Source organism: Emydura macquarii, unplaced genomic scaffold (assembly GCF_026122565.2).
Source record: "Emydura macquarii macquarii isolate MOO-44397 ecotype Brisbane River unplaced genomic scaffold, CSIRO-AGI_Emac_v2 contig_3692, whole genome shotgun sequence".
NCBI classification, from domain to species: Eukaryota; Metazoa; Chordata; order Testudines; family Chelidae; genus Emydura; species Emydura macquarii.
Window position 1 is genome coordinate 10785862 of NW_027133829.1, and position 26251 is coordinate 10812112.

The 26251-nt window shown below is 48.2% G+C and overlaps 1 long non-coding RNA gene across 1 annotated transcript; it reads right to left on the minus strand.

Annotated features, from left to right (window-relative positions):
- Positions 1-610: 610 nt before the first annotated feature.
- LOC137146062 (uncharacterized) lies at positions 611-26184 on the minus strand. Its single transcript, XR_010917824.1, has 5 exons — positions 26001-26184; positions 24969-25087; positions 13383-13497; positions 12624-12710; positions 611-3848 (listed from the first exon to the last, which is right to left on the minus strand). It is a non-coding gene; the product is annotated as an uncharacterized lncRNA (long non-coding RNA).
- Between the last annotated feature and the right edge of the window lie 67 nt (positions 26185-26251).

A 26251-nucleotide genomic window follows, 5' to 3' on the forward strand; every position in this document is an offset into this window, starting at 1 on the left:
GCACATAAAATCAGCTGCAATTTGGTCTGTAGGGTGAATGTGACACAGATACCTGTATAAAGTAACAGCAGCTTATTCAGTGCTGGAAACCAATATTTTGATGCTACTCTCAGTTTATCCCATGATGATCCCTAAAGGCCTATCCCATCCTCCAAGTCTCTCTCAAAGACCAATCTCATCCATGAAAACCATTTGAAAGGATCATTTGAGAGGCAGCTAGGGAGAACTGTATTGTCTTTTATTAATTTTTAAGTAAACAAAAATGTCTATAATGCATATAGAATAAATAGTATAGAATGAATTGTATCCCTCCCACATGACACTTGTGTTCTTTGGCCCCCGTCCTGCATGAGTGCATTGGGCCACGCTAGCAGACGGAACCTTAGACTGTAAGCGTCTTGGGGCAGGGACAGTGTCTTCCAATGTGTTTCTGCAGTGTCTAGTTACAATGGGACGCCTGTTTTGTTCAGGGCCCCTCGGTGTTACTGCAATGCAAATAAATACTAACTAGTGCTCAATCATTATAATAAATATATGTAGAGATAAAAATATATAGCTAATGCACTTGATTTTTAAATGGCACTAACCGAGCTTCAGTTTTGTGATAACAATAAGCTGCAGGCACAAATAATTGCAAACGTAGTTTATGGGCCAGGAGAGGGGACTCAGATCCTCACTTACACAAGTTTTTTAGGATCATGCAAGTCCCACATCTCCTGTGCAAAGACTACTTTTGGTTTGTTTGTTTAGATCAGTAAAAAATTCCCACATCCCAAAATAGAGAATGTTTTCCTTTGGAACTGCAAACATCCTTGATAGCTTTAACATCTGCTGGACAATGTATGGATGAGAGGCGGGCAGCTCACACAGATCTGTGACAAACATGTGTGTTCAGCGTGTTGGATTATAAATCCAGGAATAAAGAGCAATTAAACCCCCTTTTCCAGCCCACCTGCCACGAAAAAAGGCCTTTCACTTTGAATTGATCTATTTAAACAGAAACAAGAAATGGGAAGGAAAACGCCAGCATCTCAAAGGCACAAGTCAAAATCTCTCCATCTGATAAAGGAGGTCTGTCAATTGCAAGCAAGCTGATTCACTGTCTATCTCCAGGATCAGTACACTACTCCTTGTGAGTATGCTTGTGGTTCAGCCAAAAAATAAGGTTAAAGGACTCAGGGAACCTTCCAGTAATGTTTACATCTGTCACAGACTTGATCTGAAGCCCCACATAACTTTTAAATATGTTGTCTCTTTTGCCCGCATGTTAAATGCTTGCTGCAATATTTGGATGAGAACTCCAGGGAGATGAGATGTGCCATCCAGCAGAGTCAGAGCTCTCAGAGCTCCACCTTGAGTGCAAAAGTCTTTCTGTTATTTGGAAAGCGGAACTAGCGGAAAAAGCTTTGAGCCAATTTCACTCTGGAACAACTCTAATGAAATCAGTCAGCTTACAGCAGTGATCAATTTGGCTCTGCTCGATGATTGTAACGGACTCATTGTTAATGGTTTCCTCTGAATTATTTGAGTTTCATAAAAATGCAGTTAGAAAGTCAAAATATCCAGTGCAGAATACCTCCTAATCCAGAGCACTTGTTGCTTAGTGGTTATTGCAGGGGAACGGGAGTCTGGTCTCCCCAGTTCTGTTCTGAACCCTGACACTGGTTGAGTATTCCATGACCTTGGGCAAGTCACACTGCCTTTCTCTGTCTCACTTCCACATCTACAGAATATAACAATTACCCACTTCACAGAGAAGTTGGGAGTCTTGAGGTTGTTTTCATACCATAGGGACGAAAGTACTTTTAAAAAGGAAGAAAAAAAAACCCCACAACTTTTCAATGGGGCCACATCCCAGCTCTCTTCTGGTGCACATGTGATTGCAACCCAGACATTCCAGTACTAAGACCTGCACATGTAGTTGGTATATTCAAATACCTGTGCATGCAAATATAGAACTCTAATGTGCGAGGCCCATTTGTCCAATGGATTTGCCCACAGGTGTTTGCGCATGCAAAGCATACATGAAGGTGTGTGCACAGGCAGAGTTGCATGAGCACAAGCAGAGCCAGGATTCAAACAGCAGGATCTTTGAGCCTTAACCTGACACTCCCCCTTGAAAATCAGGGACACTAACATCAAAGTTTTTCACACAGCGAAAGAAACAGGCTATTTTGCACCCTTCTGAGCTATATTTCTCATCTCCCTGCCTTTCTTACTGCCTTGTCTCTCTCTCTTGCTTTTTCTAATACCATCCCTCCCTCTCCACTTCAAACCCTGGGAAAAAACTAGGAAAAGCAGCTTGCCGACTAAGGGGCCATTTCATTGCATTGTGTTTTCCAGCTAGACCTGAACAGACTGAAATCAATTCAGCTCTCTCGCGCTTTCCCTCCCTCATGTCTTTTTTTGTTTCTCTTAGATGTGCCCTCTGCCTTAAGAAAGCCCAGTTTAGTTACATCCCCATAGCAATCAAGTGACCAGCAGTTTCTGTTTTTTGTAAAAACACAGTATCCTTTTCATGGGATTCAGGTTCTTCATCAGTTTGAAATGTGCAGTGAGCAGGAGGGAGAATTGCAGAATCTTTGATCAATTCTCATGTATTCATTTTAGATATTTCTAATGGTCACATCACGTGCTTTTGTACTAATATTAAAACATTATATCAGCCATCCGTTATATTACTGAGACCAGATTTAATAGAAGTACCCACAAACATCTGTGTCTGATCTGTATAGCTATATATCCTGAAAAATGTACTTATCATTGTTGAAGTCAAAGTGTTTCCATTCTAAGATCCTTTTTGCAATTGCTTCTAACTTGCTCCGAACTTTCTAAAGTTTTCAATCTGAAATTTTCCAGGCTTGATCCGAATACCACAGTTATAAGTGCAGTGTAAGAACACGAATAGAATAAAATGAGGTTTCTTGGAAGTTTGAACAAGCATGGTTCAGTACAGTCCACCCAGTGTACTAAAGGAGGCAGGTGTCCTGTGGAAATAATTATATGTGATCATATAATTAAGGGTTATATCATACTGCATACCCACAAGGGAACAGCATTAAGGTTGCATGTGCAACTTTACCTTTGGTGTTTCCTGATTTTTTTTGAGTGGTGAGCTGTGCATACTTTGTGTTTTCTTAGCGTAGATTTTCTTTTAAAATAGAGCGTAGATTTACAGGCAAAGATCCTCCGCTGGGGTAAATTGGCATACTTCCACTGCAGTCAAAAGAGCCATGCCAGAACTTGAGTGGAGGATCTGACCAGATCTAGATTAGAAGTGCGTGTGCGCGTGCGCGCGCGCGCAACCTAGAATTATGAATCCAGCCCTAGTGACTCTAAGACAGTGGAATTTTTATATCTCTAGCTATTTACATATATAAACATTTCTTAATTCTTTTGATTTATAAGAAAATATTAAAAGTGCTTATCCTCAGGCCTATTCTTTAAGAATATAAATCCAGCAGCCCAGCCTAACCATATAACGTCAGTGAGCAGCTAAACGCACAGATCAACACAATTTGAAAGTTAAAAATGCTGCAGCATCTCCCGATAGTTCCCATCCCCCCACCCAAAGCCCTAGTCCCAAAATTGGGTTTTGCAGCAAGCCCTGAAAGTCAGCAGCTTTTTCAACCAAGGTGGGGAGAGAGTTGCAAAGTCCAGGAGCCCTCATAGATAATGTCATGCCTGCAGCTTCTTCTTTTTGTAAATCCAGGTTGCTCCAGCTCAAGCGCTTCCACTGACCACAGCTGTGGCAGTATGGCTCATGGAAGGAGGTGTCCCAGGTACTCAGGTCCTCAAGCCATTTAGAGATTGACAGGCCAAAACACCACCAGGAAACCCACCCAGAACTGAAAAAGAAGCACAAATCAGACACGACCCAGGTTATTATACCACTTCAAGCACACATGTGGCATTTGGCAATTCTTTTTTTACTGAGAACAGTTTTCTTGTCACAACTTTAACCACTTATACGTCTCAATGAAGTTCTCTTGCATATCTGAATAATTTGCCCAGTGTCCTGGACGTTATCTCTTTGTTTCCAACCAGCAGCACAGGATGCATTTCAGGAGAGGTGGTGGTTAATTATGAAGCTAGATTTGCACATATGGCCACTCCACCTCCGGCTCTGGCCCGCCTAGTACTCAAGCATGACGCTGTGGGCAAGCCCTGCCTTAGGTGTTCCCTCACCCTGGTACAGACAAGTCCAAAACAGACCTTCTGTGCATTAATGTACATCCCTCTCCGAGGGGCTCATTTATTAACAACAAAGAGTAACATAAGCATAAGCCAGACCTTGGTTAGGCCCCTCTTGGGAAATCCACTCTCAGGGTTAGTCCAACTAACCCCTTGGTCCTTTACCCCTGGGGCTCTCCACCTCAGGACCATCATCTGACGCTCAGAGCTTCCAGGTTGCTCCTGCTCCCTTCCCTTGGAGAACAGCCTCCAGTTCCTTCCTGCTCTCTCCACCAGGTGAATAGTCGCTCTCTCAGGAGCCCTGCCAAGTCTTTCCCCTGAAACACTCTCCCTCTGGGGTTGCCATGTCCCTCCAAGACCCTTCTCCTCAGAAGCACCTTCCTCCTGGGAGTGGAGTACCACCCCTGGCTGAGCTCAGGGCAGGCAGCCTTTTTATAGGGTGAAGCTGCTCTTCTGAGGATTGACCATTGAACAGCCACTTGAGGCAACCAGATAATGGTGGGTATATCTTCAGAAGGCCATCATAGGCAGGCTCCCCTTATCCTGACTCCCCTTAAAGGGCCAGTTGCTCTATGACAGTGCAGTGGTGCAGCCTTCCAGGGGGAAGGAAAAGGCCAAGGCCTTTAACTACTAAGATAGTTTAGCAACAATTTTAGGTGACTTACATATGCCAGCCAATATTTCCTCCTGTTGCATTATTTAATATAGCCTGTAAACACAGTTTGCAGTGTACTTTCCTTATAAGTGAGTTTCATGTACTGCATGTATACAGAGCAGCGCAGAATACTACAAGACGTTATATAAGGGTGTAGAAGAATGGTGGGAGCTTCTATTGTATAGAAGGAGAAATAGCATGTGATCATATACATCTGTCATAATGCCTACACACAAGACAGCAGAGTGCAACTTTCACCTTAGCATTTCCCGACTGCAGGGCTTAACCATACATCTTTTAACACAGTGTTGGTATGGCATATCCTAGGTTATTTTTTAAAAATGGCAGAAAAAATCGTAAAAAGAGATGCAGGACCAAATTTTAAACAGACTCAGGGCCCATTTTTGAAGTGCGCAGCACTCGTTATTGGCACCAGATTTCCCCAAGAACTTGGCACCCGGCATGCTACCACTGCACTGAGCTGGTCTGAAAATCTGACCCGGATTGTGGATGCTGAGCCCATCTGAAAATTCCAGCCTCTCTCTTCAGGACGTCAAAGCTCCGCCAGCTTGCGAAATATTGTCAATAGTGCCTGTAAATGCCATAGTGTGGGACTGTTGGACTAGACACCACTGGAATGCTGTTCCGTGCGAGGTCTGCAAGAAGGAGCCCCTTTCCTGTGTGTCTTGGGAGATTGTCAGCGGAGAAGCCGCTTCTCTTGCAAAAAAATCTAGATAATGCCCTGCAAATAGTGATGAGAGAAGGTTGAAACCAGGGGATGCAATCTAAGAAATAAAAAATGAAAGATAAAAAGGGATTTGGGCAGGAAGGATTCATTCTCAAAGTCATAGCAAGCAGATGGGCAAAAACAGCCACACCAGCCCACAGAACTATGTTAATGAACATAAAGGCACCAACTAGACATTGTGTAGGAAGACAGAGGAGAGAGGAATACAGTGAGAAAGCAGGGAGATGGCGTTGAGACACTTTCGGGCGGGGGGAGCTAGGTTCGTTGGGCCAAGTGACCTTTTCCCATCCAGCAATTTCTTCTGTCCCAGTGCAGATTGACAATGGAATCCCAATGGCAGCACAATATGACATCCCCGTTAATACCGAAAGAGATTCAATGAGATCGTGCTGAGCTGCTGCATCCATGGGACGCTGTGAAACAAACCAGACCCAGGTTTCCAACTCGCCCTCTTTTCTGTTGTTGTTGTTATTGCTGTTTGTTTCCATTCGCCCCCTGTATTCTCCATTTTTCCCTTTCTTGACTCTGATGGGGGGTTTTTTTGTGCACAACAAGCCCTTCTGATCTCTTTGAAAGGCAAGCTCATGTCATTCTTCCAGATCATCATTGTATGACATGTTTTTATATCAGGCTGACAAAGGAGCTATTTGATCAGGGGGTATGGTGTGTGATTGTAAGAAATTCAGCTAGCCGGTGGCAACCATTGTTCCCCAAAGCGGCTCCCTGACCCCATTCTATTCAAGGAAAAACTCCCTTGGAGTGGCCTCTATTCATTGAGTAACACCAGTCCGCAGTCTCACTCCAGGAGCATGCTCAATTCAGAGGTATGTCACCGATATCGCCCATCAGCCAGCCTTTAACTCTTTCATCAGCATTAGGTTTCCAACACAACAGCTGTTATCATGGGGATGAGCTGGGGGGTTAAGGGGGGCGGTTAGTGATGCATTCCAGGTCACTCTGGCTCTCCTTATCTTGGAGAAATTTAACCTTCCCTTCAAAAGTTGGTTTGGAAATTACCCGTCTGCTGCTTTGCACAGAGCGTGGCTGATTTTCATGCCCTCCTGTTCCTTGATTCTTAGCTGCCCGTTTTATTATTCAGATTTTTAAATGAGTAGGCTGAGTATGGGCCTGAGCCGAAACCCATTCGAGTCACTGGGTGCCTTTCTGTTGACTCCAGTGGTCTTTGATCAGGCCTTAAGTAAACCGTTAAACACCCAGTCGCCCAGTCCCACAACCCTTGCTCACACAAGTAGTCTTTACTCATGGGAGTAGCTCTTGCTTTCAATGGAACTACTTGCAAGGTGAAAGCTTGCAGGACTGAGTCACCAGTGTGTCATTTGGTGAAGTTTCTGCCATGCTTTCCATCGTGGTAGCAGCGTAAAAAGCTCAATGACCGTGAACTTTTTACTGAGATTCCTGCTCCTCCATTCTTGCCGAGTACCCAGTGCATCAAGCTAGGACCTGACCTAGAGCATGTTGAAGTCAGTAGAAGACTCCCATTGACTTTAGGGGGCTTTGGATCAGGCCCATGGGGTCCGGTCTGTTGCGACTACAAAGCATTGCCATCTGACCACTGTCGTATGATCCATGTGAGGTGAGATGGGGGGCGAGGGGGTGTTAATCCCCCTTCGACTCGCAAGTGAGAACCGGCTTAGTCTCAACTATGCTTCCAAGTGAGGGGCTAGTGCAAAGGGGAAACGGACAAAGATCTGACATCCAGGTAATTCTGTTTCAGTCCCAAAGGGAGGACGAAAACGACAAATGTTCCATTAATGCAGGTGCACAGGTGACCAATTGCTGCTTGAAGGAAACACATAAAGTTCCATTTTATCCGGCATGTCACAACCTTGCCACAATTGTCGGTGCAGAGTTTGTTTGCGGAGAGATAAATACATCCTCTGTGGATCCCCCACGCTCTCCAGTCATTGCTCTTCAGATTTCCTGGCTTCTCAGCGTCTCTACGCAGCTGGTCATTTCAGTTACATGTAGCACCTCCTAGCGATGGATCAGATTTCATTCCTGAATGCTCTCTGGTTTGCAATACAGTCATCGTTTCAACATCATGACGGGGCTTGCCCCATCACTTGTGTGTGGACAGCTCAGTACCAAGGTTCCCGGCTTCTACAGGTGGCTTCAACTCGGCTCTGCAGCCTTTGCGTCTCGGTTTGGCACCAGCTTGATATCAGCACATCTCTGGGGCTAGGGATTGCTAATGAGCGTGTGCGCCCTCTGCTGGTGCAGAGCACAAAATACCGGTGGGCCCGTCAGCAAACTGCAGTCTTTGGTTTTCTAGTTGTCTCAGAAGCGTTGGCAGAATTTTTTTTTTAAGTATTTATAATCCCAAGATTGTTCTCCGCCCGGTGACAACTATTTAATTAAATTAAAAATACTAATTGACTACTTTGTTCGATAGCATCTTTCGTCTGACCTTTTCAAAGGTCATTGAAAATTATGTGAATTAAGCCTCATAATACCGCCCGGTGAAGGGGTTCAGCATCATTACCCTCATCTTACAGATGGGAAACCTGAGGCACAGACATGGTGGTGGATTTGCCCAAGGTCACACAGCCAGCAATGCCAGAGGGTTATTCTCAAATCCACTGCTCTGATTCCCTAGAACATACCACTCCCATAGAGCCTCACAATTTTAAGGTTTAAATCCAAGGTGGAGCCTAAGCCATATAGCAATGTCCCTTTAAAATCCTTCTCCCTCACTGCTGTCTTTGTGACCAGGAATATAAATCCTCAAAGAGTCTAGCAGTATGAAGAGGTCCATTTTTCTCTTCATGCAGGCATGTAATCCTCAGTGAGAGTCATCCATGTGCGCAGAGAAGAGATCCCAAAGAAGGCTGATTGGGCTGGGAATGAGTTGGCACATCTCCGGTTCTTCACAGCCTCTCCCAATGCTCAGAGGAGATCTTGCCATGCAAAGACCATACCAGCATTTCAGGTGCGTGAGCCCCAAGGAAAGAGCAGAATTGGTTAGGGTGATATAAGGGTGTATATAACTAGGAACGATCAGATGAAACTGAACAAAGGAAAATGTAGGCGAAATATCAGGGACCAGTCAGTACAAAAAGCACAATCTAGAGAAATGCTGCAAAACCTAATGCTTGAGTAGACCAGACAAAGCCCAGGAGAAGAGACTTTAGGGCATAATCATGTACTGGCCAGGGACTTTCCATGTCTAGTTTCTGTGATTTTATCATGCTACAACTTCTTCCTGACCTTTAAGCCATGCATAGTCACTACGGAGATTGTTACTGCACCAATGGTTTCTCAGACAAAAGACCATGGTGAAGAAGAGTAAATTAAATGCATGTCCTCAGCAGATTCGCTGTTGTTACTGGTCATTTCGGTGTTTCCTGCAGCAGAGATCACTCTGGGGTTTAAACAGGGTGAGCTGGTTTCTGGGGAAGATCGCACTCTCTCTCTCAACAGTGTTTGCAATTCGGACCTGAACTCAAGTAGCTCAGGAAAGAGACCCCTCTTCCCTTCTGTGATGGGGATGTGGTTCACCTCCTGTTCTGGCTTCCAGCAGAATCCTGTAATATCCTGTAATATCACCCCTGCGAGCTCCAGTCTCATAGACTACAGCTGAGCTATTTTAGAGAGTCCCACTTGAACTAGTTCTTTTGGATGGCGTGTTCAGTTAGGATTCACACCAGTCCGATTTCCATTGACATCAATGGATGGGGCCCTCATTTTTTGTAAAGTCATTGTACCTGAGGACTGACTCCTTCAGAATAAGCCAGTGCAAGTCGAGATTTTCAAGACAAGTAATAATGATAACGTCTTAGAGTTATATAGCATCTCCCAGCTTGAAGGATCCTTCAAGCTCCTTGCAGACCATGGGAGAGATTCTTATCTCAGTCACACCAGGGTAACCCAGAATAACTCCTCTCCAGTCTGCCGAACAACTCTGTATTTACACCAGAATGGCTGGGTCTGGATCCGTACAGAGATCCCTGCATTCACCATCTCGGAGATGGAAGGGTTGGCAGTTAACAGCATGCAGTCGGCACTACACAACAGAATAGCCATGGTGTAGCTTGCCCGTGTCAGGGTGTTTTGGCTTCACCAGTCGTTTACCTGAGTGAGACTCCTCTAAAGAGGCCCATCAGGGGGCATCTGGCTCTCAGCAGTCAAGGCTGCAAGTTTGTCACCTCTGGAAACTTGAGATGTCAGGAGATTTAAAATCCCCCGTGTGCTTTGCTGAGATTTTTTAGTCCTGGGTTTTCTCTCTCTCCCCATGGCTGCTCATTCTAAGTGGAATGTACTCTACCAAAGAGCCTTATGGTCAGGTATTCCCTCTCCCCTCATCACACGAAGGCCAAGTAAGCTGAGACAACAGGGAAGGAATCTTTTGGCTGCTTATCTGATTCCAGCTAGAACCCAGTGAAGTTTGCAGTTTGCCCATTGCTAGATCTGTCATCTTCCCTGATTGCCTGTATTTGCTCACCTATCAACAGAACAGGAGGCTTCTTGGATGCTTCCACATCAACAATGGCATATGCAAGAGAAATGCAGTGGTGCCAAATAGCACAATTTCATTGCGTGTTTCATGATATCTGGTGTTCTTCTGGAAGCTCCAGCTCTTGGAGTCATGTGATTAGGTGAACATCTCAGGTGGGTTTTTTTAGTAAGTTTCTCACCCTCCTCACTGCTGAGAAAAACTTGTAAATGTGAAAAACGAAGGGTTTAAAAAACAGAAATCAAATCAAATAATCCCAGGGTTTATTATTTCTAGAATCTCCTGATTTGGCCTGCTCATGATTTTTGAATCCTTGGTTTGGCAATACTGTAAATGCTAGTATATTAATTCCACTATACCTGCTCCTGGTGTTCGAGAGCCCGAGGCAACCCTGTTCCTACCATGACCACAAAGGAACCATCTATGTTGGCTGGCCTTCGGGCTTGGAATGGCAAAACTCTCTCTTCTTTAGTCAGCTGAGAGGAACTTGCCTGGAACATGAGAGGCCGCTTTTCCGGATACAGTCATCAAGCACCAGTAATCCCTCTGCGCTGGTGTCAAGTGCAAGGTGAAATCATGATTCCGTTGGGGGAGAGAGGTGGTGAATCTGTCATCTGCCAGCAATGATCTGTCTGAGTGGGAGTGAAGTGTGCACACTTTTCTGTGCTCCATAAAGCAAGCCTGCTTAGTGTGTGTTTCTCCTCCATCAGAAAGTAGGGGTTACCAAGAAAGGGATTCTGGTATTATTTAACATTTCTATCATGGTGGCACCGGGAGGCCAGAATCAGGTCGGTCCACATTGTGCTAGGTGCTGTACAAACATATAACAAACAACAGGCCCTGCCTCAGAAAGTTTACAGTTTAGAAGGTGCTGCCCCTTGAACTTCCCCTTCCTCCCCCTTGCGTTGGCCCCTTGATTCCCAGGGCACGCCCTGCTAGCTCAGCATGCCTCGGAGATGGTTGGAAGACAGAGTTCAGCTCTCCAGAAGGCCGATTCTGCTGAATCCTTTGACCTCGACAGCATGTGTGCGTTCTGCTTTTACTGTGGTTATTCTGGATGGGAGAAACTTGCAAATGTCGCTCGCCACTCAATTTAAGCTGCTCTGTTATACACTGGGTCACATTCTGCTCTCATTTAAACTGGTGTAAATTCAGACCGATTCCACTGAAGCCAAAGGAGTGGAGAGCAAAAGCTGGCCCCAGTCTTTCTAAACCAAATATTTTAATGGCCAGATATCAGCTTCTTCTAAATTGAGTTTCAGGATGAGATCCAGTACCATTAGGCTGGTAACGTCCTTTGTTTTACAGTCCTGTTTCAGATTTTCTAGGTGACGGTCTCTACAGGCAAAGAAGCAGGAGGCAGCTCTGTCTCCGATGTGGATCCCATGGGCCTCATTCAAGCCTTTGTCCTTCAAAATTAGTCTTTCACAACAATCCCTGCTGACTTACAACTACAGTCTCACATTCAGATTTGTGACCCATTTCCTGAACCAGCACCAGATTCCATCACAGGATGTTGTGTCGTGTTCTGGCGTCCTCGCTTCAAAACCGATGTGGACAAATGATAAAGGGTTTAGGAAAGAGCTACGAGGACAACTGGAGGAGGTCTGGAAAACCTGAGAGACACGGAAGCTCAATCTGCTTAGATGGCACTTTAATCTGGCAGGAAAAGGTATAACAAGATCCAATAGCTGGACTCGGAAGCTAAACAAATTCAGACCCAAGAAAAGGGAAGATTTTTAACAATGAGGGTAATTAACATGCTGCATGGTGGATTCCCCACTGTAAGTCTTTGAATCAAGACCAGGTGTCTTTCTAACAAAAATGCCGTAGCTCTAACAGAAGTTATGGGCTCAATGCAGAAATTTACTGGGTGAGATTATTTGGCTTTTGTTTTGCTGAAGATCAGACTAGATGATCACAATGAGCTTGTCTGACCTTAAAATCCAAGAGTCTCTAAAAGCAGGTTCCTTTTGGTTTGGGATCGGAGCCAGAATCAGAACTGTAAGGATGGGTTCAGTTCTAGGGCTTCCCTCAACATTAGAAGTGGATCAGATTTAAAATTATGCTGTTTGCTCCATCTTTAGCTCAGATGCTTAACCCATCAGAAAGGCCCATCTCACAGCTGACACCACCTGGTTTTTAAATCATATTATATCACTTACATACCTGCCAATTTTTTTTTTTTTAAACGGACTCAAAGGAAGTTTGTTGTTGTTTTAATTTGACACAAAATAAAATGGACGTTTGCAGCCCAGTCTCCTTTCACACTGCTCCTGCCCCCTTTGTGCCTCCAGAGCCATGTCCACAATGGCTATTTTTCTAATTAGACCAGTCTGATGAAGCCAGGATAGTTGTAGTGCTATTGTTATAGCACTACAACTTCCTTTGGGGACACTTATTCAGGTACAAGAGGGCCTTTTTTCAGCTTAGCTTCAACAGCTTCCAAAGCAACATCAGCTAAACTGGAAAAAGACCCTTATACCAGAATCAGAGTGTTCACATGGGGAGTTACGCCTGTATAACTACAGCAGTTTAAATTCTCATCGTGCCTTGTACTGATATAATTGTCCCACGCAGGCAAGCCCTGTCATTTTCACCCCACTCCTTGACAGTGTCACACGTAAGAGCAGGAGCATCTGACAAGAGACGCAAAGACTGAATGGCAGAAATGCATGTAAAAAAACCACCCATCCATCTGTCTCGGTGCATACACCACACCCACCACCCTAGAACACAGTACCTCCCGCCACATGCTGGCAGCCTGGGGAACACCTCAACCCACTCACACTCCTCCCTGGCCAGCACATAGAACTGAGAGGGCTCCAGAGAAACTGTGTCCAGCTGTCTAAGTTGGCACCACACATGGGCTTGGAGGATGTGGAAATAAGGATGGTGTTGTGGTTAAGGCACTGGACTGGGACTCAGAAGATCTGGGTTCAGTTTCCCAGCCCTTTCAAGACTCCCTGGGTGATGTGGAGCAAGTCTCTTAATCGTTCTGTGCCTCAATGTCCCAATCTGGAAAATGGGGGTAATAATACTTTCTTTTTCCTTACATATCCATTTAGACTGCGAGCTCTGTGCAGTGCTCAGTCCAGCAGAGCCCTGGTCACTACCGTAATACAATAATAATGTGAAGGTTCCAGGAAAATATTCTGGAAAGTTTGCATCTGCTTCTCTTACTGAACTCCCGTTCAGTTGTCATGGCTGCTGAAAGCCAAGTGCCTGACGAGGGAACATTTTAAATGTCTGAAGGAAAAAAAAAAAAAAACCCACTCAAACCGCCAGCAAAATCAACCTTTAGAACTGACCTTCTCTATTCCTACGGACGGAGTCTGAGCAGGCCAGTATCATCCAGCTGGGAACCAACTACGGCAGATGAAAAGCACCACTCACCATCTCCTCATGGACGCGTTTGTCTGACAGCTGTAAAGAGAAAGAGCGACGTTGAAAATGCACTGGGCATAATGACCTCGTGGGTATCTAATGCAAATTAATAAACGGGGTATAAAAGAGATTTGCTCCTAGGAGTGGGAGTCCACAGAGCTGTGTTCTGATTCATGGCCCATCTGGTGAGCTGAGCTAAGTCACTTTCCCCTTACTGGGCCTCAGTTTCCCAATATATAAAATGGGGTGAATAATACTGATCTACCGAACACCTTCACATGGGGATGGGGAGGCTTACTATTCAGAGATCCGTGGATGGAAGGGGACAGTATTATTTTTATTAGATGCATATAATACACAGCCCTGAGTTATTTATATTGCATGCAGGGAATGTCTAATCTGGCTAATTACATACCGAGAACATATCATGGGTTGGGCTGCTACACGGCTTTTACTGCCATGAATCTGGGAGGACTACAACACAAGGACATTGCACAATTGTCTTGTCAATAAAAAAAAAAATAGATCTTGTTCTAGGAGTGACCTGGACCCAAGTCACTTGGACATATTGAATGTTTTCCCCTCGGGACCCATGGATTTGTCCCCACTCTGTCACTGAGCACGTTCTGTGCACTTATTTCACAAGGTCAAGCCTATTCTGTCTCTAGCGCGAGTGTCCTCTGTATTTTCAAAGTATTTCCAACCAGGTGGCTGTCTTCCTCCTCCCTGTACATGCTACAGCTTGAATCGGCGACTTTGATCATAAGAAAAACTTCCAAGCAAAGCCCTTGAAGTTGCAGCAACAATGTGTTAGAACCAACCAGCCAGTCTGAAGTGTACAATGGCGCTCCAGAGACTATAGCCACTGAGGTGTGCGGGAGGGGGTGGAAGAGTAGGGAAACATGTTTGAACAAAGTCAGAACTGACCAGAAACTAAATTCTGCCTGATCCCCCAAACCCCTGAGCCTTGTCTGAGATCTGAAGAATATTCTGTGAGGTTTAAATCACTTTTTGTTTTCATTCCTGCAGATGCTTCTGTGCTTCCTGATTTCAGACAAGACCCAAAATGGAACTGCCACGATACCAGCATCAAAACTGTGGTCACTGTGTTTCCAGGCCTGTGGGAAGTGATGGAATCTCACAAGAGAACCTCTTCTCCTAAGAGTTCCCAGCTAGCATTGCAGATCCAGGTGGGGGCAGATATTTTCGAGGAAGGATCTGAAACTCTTGACACTCACCCAAACTGGACAAAAAACACCTTGCAGGTTCTCCTGCCACGAATGAAAGCCACGGGTCGGCGCTATATCCATCAACCACCCCAGGCTGGAATGCAGTGGTGTCCAACTGGTACAAAGAAATTGCCATACGGTGACAGGTCCCAGACCAGTCAGTGGCAGATGATTCAGTGGAAGGGTAAAAACCTTCCCTAACACACCCAGATGATTTGTGCTTTACATGGGTGGGTGGGGGGTGACCTTCTTGACCCCTCAGGGTCCTATTATGATGTTAGTGCATGAGATCCAGGCCACAGTGTTTATTTTTGAGCTCCTTGCCTTCGCAAATCCCTGGCTGATGGGATTTTACAGCACAGGTTCGCTCCTCCAGCCCAGTCACAACTGCTGGGGAATCAATCATTACCAGCACTTAACTGTTAGATGGTTAACAGCCTGAACTGAAGCCAAACTGGTTGTTAATTGCGATAACAACAGATTTCAAGGAGTTTTTTTTCACTGTGACCAACATGCTCAGCAATTCACTTTGAGTTGATACCTACCAGCCAAGCTGACAATAAAGAAAATAAAGAGACGTTCACAAGCCATTAGCAAAAGGCTCTCTCTCCCGGCTGGACATCAGTTTCTCATTCTGCAGAATGTGGACTGCAGCCAGCCAGCTAGGCTGTAGCACACAAATGAATCTGGATCACTAGGTCACATCTTCTGTATTGCACAGAACCGGGCAGTAGCGATGGTCTTATCCAGCTAACTGGGTCTCCCGTCTGAATCTGGCCAAATTTCTCCTGGTGTAATTCCAGAGAGATCACCAGGGATGGACGTGGCCCATCGTGCAAGTCACTCCACCGGGACTCAAGGGACCTGTAGGTTCTGCCAGATGTGCCAAAGATGGTCCTTCCCCTCACCAAGCTGGGGAATCTATGGCAGACATTGTTCTTTGCATAACTCCATGATGGCCTAAGAGTTGCAATGGTCTGTGGCTACCACAGATCTCTTGGCCATGGGTGGGTGTCACTCCTGATCAGTCCAGCACATGACGAAGGCGCACACAAAACAATCCTCCCCTTCCCCTGGGATGGAGATGATTCCATTGCTGTAAAGCCGTAGAGTTTTGCTTCTGAGGAGGGGTCTACACACAGCTCTGCACTGGTTCTGTTAACCCCTAGCAAAATCCCTCTGTGCACTCTCTGATTTCAGTTGAAGAGCAGCATCAGCCTAGTCTGCACACAAAGCTGCACCAGTTCAATGGGTGGGTGATTTTAAACTGTTGCAACTTCATGCATGGACACTCTTCAAGTCCATGAAAACCTTGCTCATATCAGGTTAACGTGCACCTATCTACCTTAGGCACTAGGATAGCCACCATCACCATGGTACCTAAGTAGCTCAAGCTATTCCCATTTTACTGATGGGAAACTAAGGCACAGAGACTAAGTGATTTGCCCAAGGTCACCCAGGGAAGCGGTGCCGGAACTGGGAATTGAACCCAGATCTGCAGAGTCTCAAGACAGCACTGGATCACTCTTCCCTCTTCACAGGTCACCAGCTGAACCAAACTAAATGGCTTTTAAGGCGCTCCATGTGTGTCCATACAGGAGTTTGCAACAGTTTAACTAGATCAGCTTTTAAAGAGTTTTAAATAATGCAGTTTTTCTGCGTGAAGGTTGATTTCACCGCACGCAGGCAAACAGACCAAAAATATTTCCATTGCCAATGATCAAAATTTGCAGCTAGGCCAAGTTAGAAAAATGCTGCTTCGGAAGGTATTCGAGTTTGATGCAAGGCTCTTCACTTTGTGTGTTTTGACATGTAATGTTGCTAATTTGTGCTTAATGGTTATAAAGCGTTAACTTTTTGAATCTCAGTGCTACTGTCATTAATTATCATCAGACCCCTCCTTCCCCCCCAATTGTCTGACACGTCCATAGTTTCCCACAACTGTGAAAAGGTATAGACACAGGTCCTTAAAATGCTAAAAAATAAACATCACTATTAGCCAACAAAAGTATTTAAATAAATAAATAAATAAATAAAATTCTGCCAAGCCTAGTTTTAAATGAAACCGGTGCAACCTGTGTGGGTAGACACGGCCTTGGTCAACCTCTTCCTAGCCAACGTAAGTTAAAATAATGCTAGTTTAAATGGACATCAGAGGACGCGCACAGCCTTCTGTACCAGTTTAACTAAATCAACTTTATAGTCCCACTTGAGTTAAATCAGCTCAGCCCTGCCTGTTGACAAGCCTTAAAACGCAGTGTCATGGGGGACTACCAGCTGAATTGTTTATAGGTTTTAATTAGACCAGAGCCTATCTAATTAAAATGATTTGGGCTGTCCCCTGAAAAGTGGACATAGAAGTGGCAGCATGGCATTCTGGTTTGCTGTCTCTCAGGATCTTTCAGCTCAAACATGTTTTACAGAAAAAAATATGTGGTGTTTCCTAACTGCCAAGCCTGGACTCTGAGTTATGATTATTGTGAGTACTGCTACCGAATGGCTCGGAGTTATACATCCAGCTAACCCGTGCTACCACAATCTATCTGCTTCCTTTCCTTCGGCCACTTGTTTGTTTCAGCCACCTTTATGTCTGGTCTTTTCGAATGCAAGCTTTTTAGGGGAAAAGATCATAGCAACGGTATTGGCCCATCACTAGCTGGAAATGGTAGAATTGTCAATAATAGTGCAGATAAGTCAGAAGTGTTCAATAAATATTTCTGATCTGTGTTTGGGAAAAAGCCAGATGATGTAGGCATGGTATATGATGACGGTGAAATACTTTTTATTCCTACAGTAACTCAAGAAGCTATTAAACATCAGCTACTAAAGTTAGACATTTTTAAACCAGCAAGGCCAGAAAATTTGCAGCCAAGGGTTTTAAAAGAGCTGGCCGCTGAGCTCTCTGGATCAATAATTTTGATTTTTTTCCAATAAAACTGAGGAAGTTCCAGAGGACTGCAAGAAACCAAATGTTCTGCGAATATTTAGAAAGATTAAATGGGATGATCTGGGTAATTATTTGACCAGCCAGCTAACTTCGATCCCAGGCAAAGTAATGGAACAGCTGATACAGGACTCGATTAATAAAGGATTAAAGTAGGGCAATATAATTCAATAAACCTGGGTTTAGTGACAATATTTTAGTTTGACAAATCTTGTCAAACTAAAAATATCTGTTTTTGATGCGATTACAAATTGGATAAAGGTGATTGGGTGATGTAACATAGTTAGACTTCTGGAAGGCATTTGAGGAGGTACCACATGACCTTTTGATTAAGAAGCTATAATTATACAAATACAACCTGGCATACATTCAATGCATTAAAAACTGGCTAACCGGCAGGTTTTCCAATGTAATTGTAAGCAGGGAATCGCCGTCCCATTGGGCTTTATAATCTATGACAGTTAATCCAGCTCAATCCCACCACGGCACTGGGGGTGTGTCTGTCTGCACTGCACCGTTAGCGCGAGCGCTTGCTCAGGTGTTGCTAGGGTTGTCGCCTGGCCAGTATTTTCTACAGTTGTCAGTTGCCACTGAAATTGTGCCAGGGTTTTCCCCCCTTGGAAGCTGCCATGCAGCTATCTTGTAAGTACCGGCGCAGGTCCCACGCCTGGGAGCACTGCTGACTCTTGTATCCTGCTCTGCTGGCCAGGCCCTCAGTTTGCCAAAACCCCGGCATCGGAGGCGCCGGCTCCTCTCAGCGCCGGGAACAAGACGTGGGATGGGTGGATGCGAGGCTCGCCAGCAGGGAGGGACATGGGTGGAGAAGACAGGGGCTCCTGGGAGGGTTGGGGGGGGGGTCTCCCTCCAGGGCTGAGTCCTCAGGGAGGATGAGTGTGGGGGCTCATGGGCTGAGGGGGGGGGCAGGCGGGTAGGGGGGTGGCTCCTGAGAAGGGAAGGGACGGGTGAGGCAATCCGGGTGGGGGACAGTGAGCGGTTTTTCTGGCTCCCCATCCACACACAAACCCTCTCACCTGAGTGTGGTGCTTTCACCGCAGGTGAGCTGGCCCGGCTGGGAATGGCTTAGCGCCCGGGTTCCACTCTCACTGGGGCTGGTAACCCTCCCGCCGTGCAGTGCAGACGCAGGAAAAAACCACTCACGTCCTGCTAGTCCTCCAAGGCCCTTCCCACAATTCCCCTTGTGTGCCCTGGACAGACAAGTTCTACAATTCACCTGGGGGGAAAAAAATCAGAGCGACTCGGCTCCCCGCAGCACCAGGACCCCTGGGCTGTGCCCCCAGGAGCTCCAGCGACCGGCGTGGGACCATGGCACCACTGAGGACACAGGAACCCGGGCAGGGCTGGGCCATGGGCTGCTCTCAGCCCGGCTACGCTAACCTGGGGGCTTAGACCTGGGTGCTGATCTCCGGAGTTAACGCCACAGTGACCACGTCCCCTAGGGACTGTGGGTCCCAGCACGTGACACGACCAGGCTGCCGGGCTCGGGAGAGAGCTGGCATCCTCACCGCTTACCCCTGAGTCTTAGAGATGGGGCGGCTGCTGCGGAACCAGGAGGTCAAAGATGACCCACCGGCCACCCCATGTTCACCAGAACAGGGCCTTGCCCACCCCTGGGTTAAGTGTATTTGGGGGGGACCGGGAGGGATCCCCCTAGATCTGGGGTGTGCTATTGCTCCCCCTAACCCTTCACCCCCCATGGAGAGTGCAGGCTGTGTATATGCTTGGGAGAGGTGCAAGATGGATATTGTAAGTGGATGCAGGGTCATTAATTAACTATGGTGTGTAGGTGTTTTGAATATGCAAAGTGCTACGGAAGTGCTAAGTGTTATTATGATCAGGAAAGTGGCTGTGAAAATGTCAGCTTATTCCACATCCCCGTTGCACCCAGGGCCTTCCGCTGGCTCCCGTGAGAGTCATGCTTTCACCAGGACTGGGCAAACCCCCTCAGCCATGGGGCAAACCGTGCCAGCTCAAAAAAGCATCTCAGGCTGGAATATTGTCACGGGCTGGTCTGACTGAGGAGGGGCTGTGAATAAAGGATGGTGAGGGCAGAGGGAGAGAAGAAATGGGATGGAGGAAGGAGAGAAAAAATGAAGCCAAGAGTTAGAAGGGAGATGAACAAACCCCTAAGGGAGAGATAGGGTCCATGGAGAATTAGATACAGTCTGCATACTGTATAGAGAGCCCCGCACTCCAAGAACAGGTAAGGGCGGGCAGGTAGTGTGTAACCCAGGGTACAGGCTGCCTTTCCCTTACACACTTAAACATACTGTCTCTCTCTTTTACACACACAGGAGAATCACTCAGGACAAAAACCCCAAGTTTCGAAGTTTGCAGACAATACTAACTGATAGGATAGTTACATCCAAAGACAACTGCAAAGATCTAGGCTGTGTCTACACGAGCCGTTTACTGCGGTATAACTTCTGTCACTCAGGGATGTGAACATGTCACCCTGAATGGCGTAAGTTACACACCCCTGAGTGCCGGCGTGGACAGCACCATGTCGGTGCGAGAGCTTCTTCCGCCAACATAGGAACATTCCTCCAGTCATCGGACTGGGGTAGCTCAGCTCATGGGCGAGGTCTCCCCCATCAGCTCCATGCGGTTACATTAGAGAGTTTATGGCGGCACAGCTCCATCGCTGAAGGGATCTACAAAACTGGGTGACTGAGTGATAAAATGGCAAATGAAAGTCAAGGTGGATAAGTGCAAAGTAACCTACACTGGCAAAAATAATCCCAACCATACATACAAAATGATGGGGTCTCAATTAGCTGTTACCGCTCAAGAAAGAGATCCAGAGTCATCATGGATAGTGCTCTGAAAACATCCACTCAATGTGCAGCAGCAGCAGCCAGAAAAGCTAACGGGAACTGTTAGGAAAGGGTTAGATGATAAGACAGAAAATATCATACTGCCACTGCAGAAATCCATGGTACGCCCACACCTTGCATTCCACAGGCAGCTCTGGTCACCCCACTTCAAAAAAAGCTACATTAGAACTGGAAAAGGTACAGAGAATGCTGAGGGATATGGAACAGCTTCCCCATGAGGCGAGATTAAAAAGACTGGGACTGTTCATCTCGGAAAAGAGACGACTAAGGGGGGGATATGATTGTATAGACCCCATCCTGACTGGTTGGAGAAAGTGACTAGGGAAGTGTTATTTACTCCTTCCCATAACACAAGAACCAGGGGCCACCCAATGACATTAATAGGCAGCAGGTTTAAAACAAACAAAATCAAGTACTACTTCACCCAATGCACTGTCAACCTGTGGAACTCCTTGCCAGGGGATGTTGTAAAGGCCAAATGTATAATGGAGTTCAAAAAAGAACTAGATGAGTTCCTGGAGACTAGGTCCATCGAAGGCTATTAGCCAAGATGACCAGGGACACAACCCCATGCGCTGGGTGTCCCTAGCCTCTGACTGCCAGAAGCTGGGACTGGAGGGGTCACTCAATAATTGCCCTGTTCTGTTCAGTCCCTCTGAAGCACCTGGCATTGGCCACTGTTGGCAGACAAGATACTGGGCTAGATGGACCATTGGTTTGACCCAGTCTGGCTGTTCTTATGTTCTTAATTACAGGGGAAGAGACACGTTTCACAAACGTGAACTCGTCCTGAAAATAGCTTCATGAGGTTCCCTAAATCTCAGACCCCAGGAGATTCACCCCCTCCCCAGACTCACTCCCATTAGCCCTGGTGGAGCAGAAACCGCCCTGGGAGGGTGAACTGGATTCTGTTTGGACACACAGGTCACCCATCAGCATGCTTCTCAAGTCGGTTCAAACTGCAGCAACTTCATGCCCTGCAGTGGTGTCAGAGGCAAAAAACACCCAGCTGGGTTTTCAGAACCCGCACTTGGGAGGGGAGGGGGAGAAATTTGTGGCACCAGCACATTAGGGGAGTTTGATACTGCCGAGTGCTGAGTGTCCCGAGCTCAGATTTGTTGACCTGCAAATGGAGCCAGTTTGATCTGGAATCGCAGAGAGAGCGAATAAATATGGGATGCCCCTGCTGAGATTTTTAGAGTCCCTTTTTCTGGCTATAAACCCCATTTAAAAGGAGGGGTCTTTAGAAAGTGCAGCAGGGATGACCAGCAAACCCCAACCCATTCCCCCCCTGCGAGGAATTGCTCTCAAACAAATGAAATGTGTCATTAATGGGCTAGGGGGCTGGACAGGTCTTAGATGAAAGCGTTTCCTGGACTTGTCCTTCATTTGCATGGCATCAGAAGCTGTTCAGAAGGTGTGACTTTTCCCACAGGGACCCCTCAGCTCCATGGCACAATAAAGCCAGGACTTCTTAACCAGAATTAATTAAAGGAGGGGGAGGGGGAATGGCAAGAGAGATGCTTGAAAGCTGAACCCGATACAATAAACAAAACACTCCAGCCCCTTCTTCCTGAGCGTGGAGATCACCCAAGACAGGCCCCCATTTGGGCGCGTGGTACCAAATAGCCAGCCCTCTTCAACAGGGGCCCTGGCAGAAGAACCAGCATTTTAAGAGTTAACGGCTTGGGGGAGGCCAGTGAGTTAATAATCAGAGTCGGGCTTCAGGCTGCAACGCTGGGTCTGAACTTCTCCCAAAGATCTTGGGCCCAGCCACAAAGCCTGGGGGATTCAGGCAGTCCCGGAAGGCCGCAGGGCGGATGAAACGCTGGAGAAAACAGGTGCAACGTCCCCCTGAAGACACAGGGTGTGGGAGCCGCTTACACCAGGGCTGGGTAAGCAGAAGAGCCACTCGGGGTGAAAGCTACCGGCCGTCCTGTAGTCATAACAGAAATGGAGAAAGGGGACCAGGGACATAATGGGCCAGGCTTTGGCATAGGGCCGCTTTGCACCCAAGTTTCCAGGTGTCGAATAAGCAAAGGGAAACTAACGACAGCCCAGAACTCCCCGAGCACCTTGCAAACGGCCATTAATTAGGTCTCACAAACAACATCTCCATGGGGCAACGCAACCTGCTGGCCTGGAGCCAAGCACGGAGATTTCCCAGGGCGGGCTTAGCGTCCAGCCAGCCCTGTCGAAGCCAGGACCATCCGGTGGGACACGCCCATGGACGGCCACCCTTGCTGAGTGGCAGAAAGTTCCCAGGCGCGCATCTTGCTCTAGTGTCCCTGGGTGGGACCCCCATGAAGCCACTGGACATCGCATCTGCTTCCGCCAGGGGTGACTTGGTCTGGGGAAGCCTGATTGACTCAGTGAACGGACATCGCTGGCACTCGGCTCATCCTATCTCACGAGGGTCCGATGCAGCCCTGCAGTTTCTGCCCATCGAGGACCAACACCACGACCCCTCTCTTCTGCTTCAGCCTCCCAGTGGAGCGTCCCGCCCTGAGCGGAAGACCCCCGGTCACTCGCATCAGCACACCAGCCTCCCATGGGGCGTCTTATCCCAGCCCCTGCGCTATTTCAAACCCCTGTCACTCTCAGGGGCCCGTCTTGCCCAATTTCCACTCCTTTTCGTTGGGGAAACAGGGAGGAGCACGGGCAAGAAGCGCAGGGGCTGCATGACAGGAATTTCCCACCAGGCTGCTTCCCCCCCCCCCCCCCGATTAGAAGGTACAAACCAGATGGGGGAAAGGGAACACCCGTCCCCTCCAGCCCGTTAGCAGCGACATTTACATGGCAGCTTCAAAGCACTTCACAGATATTCCCCTTGCCTCATGGGCCTCCCTGGGACCATCCTCATTTCGCAGTTGGGGAAACCGGGGCCCGGGGCGAGGAAGAGATTTGCCCAAGGTCACCCAGCGAGGCCTGGTCGGAGCAGAGTTTAGCTCTCAGAAGCACCGGCCTCGTCGGCGGGCGCTCGGACTATTCGGGCGTGACTACGACGGAGCTGAACGTTACCCTGGGGTAGACGCACCCTCTGGCCACGCTGCCGCTTGTGTTTCTCTGCTTTCTGTCACACACAGCATTCTGTTCCCAGGCCTGCCATTGTCTCTCTGCTTAAATCACTTCCCCTCCCCCCCCGAGCCTCAGTTTCCCCATCGGGAAGGGAATAATGATCCCACCAGGTTTCATCACTGTGTGCAAACGCTGTGGTGAGCAAGTATGAGCAAGGAGCAGCGCGTGCTCATGCGTCTTCTCACTAAAACGGCAGCACGCCCCATTCTGTCAGGGACCAGAGCCCCAGGAGACGTCTCATCGGCGGGGTGAGAGGCAGCGCTCACCCCTCCTGCGCCGTGAACGCCTCCTGCGCCTGCGCCTGCTGGTTTGCTGAGCCAGCCCAGCAAGGGCACCCCCCCCTTTCACGTCGCATCAGCAACGTGAGGGTCGCCCATTTGGGCGCGCCTGGACCGCGGGTGGCCCCAGAACTGCTGTAAAGTCAATTCTCTGTTAAATTAACCGCAGAAAAACCCACCCCAAATCAGGGTGTGTCAAACACCCGTGGGGTCTGACCCCCATCCCCCAAGAACTTCGGTGCTCAAGGCATGAACGTCTCCTGCACGAGCCAACATAGTGTGACTGCCACCTTCAAAGGGCCCAATACTTCCTAGGATCCAGACCCGAACGTCTCAGCCCTCCACGGTCTCATGGGGCTCCACGACCTCTGGTTAATTATTATTTGTAAGGATATTTAAGACACTTAAAAGCCCTATCCTGGAGACCAGAAGTGGGAAATCTCATTAGTTTCCTTTGCCAGCTCAGCTCTGCTTTGATCAGCGACGAAGCGTTACCCCCCCCCCCACACACACACACACACACACACACAATCCCTCCCTTTGGAAACGGAGGGCGCAGAGACCAGTGCATCGTGACCAGGAGCCGGCGTCGCCACCGCACCGCAGTAGGTGCAAAATGCTGCCAGCTCAGCACCACTTTGCACTGGGGTAAATGACTCCACAAGGGCCCAAGATGTCCTGCAGGGTCAATCGAAGGGATACGGCTTCGGAGCCATTCCATCTCGGGACCCGAGCCTCGGTCACCCGGCAGACATCCCGGAACCAGTGAGTGACGATTGCCTGAGTAAGGGCTGTAGGCTCAGCCCCCGCTAGCTGCTTACGATTCAGTGTAGGTTTGGGGTTTTTTTTTAAAATCTGGGCCTGGCTTTTCATTGCTAGTCACGCCCCTGCTTTGTGCCTCAGTTTCCCCATCTGCAAAATGGGATCACAGGCAGGGCACAAAGATTCATTCGTTAGTTTTTCAGGCAGTCATTAAGTAGGGGCGGGCTCCTTAATTTCCCCGAGGAGGGCAGAACAACGGCCAGTGGCTGGAAGCTGAAGCTAGGTCAATTCAGACTAGACAGAAAGTGGGCAGAAGCTGGCAGGGGGAGAGGTGTTGGGTTCATTAACCGTTGGAACAACTTACCTGGGGACGCCATGGGATCTCCGTCTCCTGGAGTCAGGCGCGGGGTCTTTCTAACCGATCCACTCCACCTCCGCCAGCCGGTACAAGCTGTCCGCAGGAGAGGGTCTCCGGCCTGCGCTCTGCAGGAGGTCAGATGCGATGATCAGAACGGTCCTGCCTGGGGCAGCCCGGGTACGCCAGACGCACAGTGCCGAGTAGCATGAAGCCAGACCTGCTCTGGGGCAGGCTCTGCGACAGGAGAGCTGTCCCGGAGACGCTCGCAGGCAGGAGATCCCAAAAATAAACCCAAAGCAGCCGCAGAGAAACAAGCACATAGTCCAGGCTCTGTCAGGCCCCCATTTCCCGGCAGGAATTTGCTGCACGTGGCAGCCAGGTAGCTAACGCACGCCCGGGGCCAGGAGTGACCCGCGGGAGAGGATCAGCAATTCAGCCGGAGGCTCTAGGCCTGCGACATGCAGCAGGTCAGACGGGGCCATCCTGATGGGCCCTTCAGGCCCAGGAGTCTCACACGCCAACCCCCACAACCACCCCCGTCATGGGCACTTGCCAGCCCCCCCTCGCCCCCCTGCGGCAGTGGAATGAATGAGCCAAGGAACACACACTCCCCGTGCAGCTTTCCGCGGATGAAGCTTGTTAGCAGATGAGGAAGGGGGGGGCTTGTGTAGCATCTAACGTGGGAGACCCCCCCATGAGGATGCCTCCCAGGCCAGCCAGCCAGGCTCTTCTCTTCCTCCCTCCCGTCGCTGGAGTCCCTGTAAAAGGTGGTATGAGGCTGGAGAGCAAAGTGCCGCCGTCGGAGGGGCGAGGGGCTGGGCCAGGAGACCCACGGCACCAGCCACGCAGGAACTGATCTCACCCATGACATGCATCTGCCCTCACTCGCCCTAGCTAACCCTCACGCCCGCCCACCTTCCTAGTTCACAAATAGGAGCAAACAGCCCATAGATCAAGTGGGTCACAGAGACCAAGCCATAAAGGCAGCCCCACCCGAGAAGCAAGGTGGGGGGTGGAAAGCCTGCGGCTACTCTGTACATGTCAATGAAGTCCTTGGTGTCCAGGCCAGGAAGCCAAAGCCGTGTCCCACCAGACCAAATCTCCTCCAGCGCCCCAGACCAGTTGTAAGCACAGCCAGGACTCCCTTTTCTCCCCCACGAGCTCCCCACTTAAGCGCTGCACTTCCTCGCTGATCTCCGTCCCAGGCTCGCTCACGTAGGGGCCTGGGTCACATGGGAAAGTATCTTCACGGGGAGAAAATACCAGGTGCTAACGGGCTCTTTAATCTA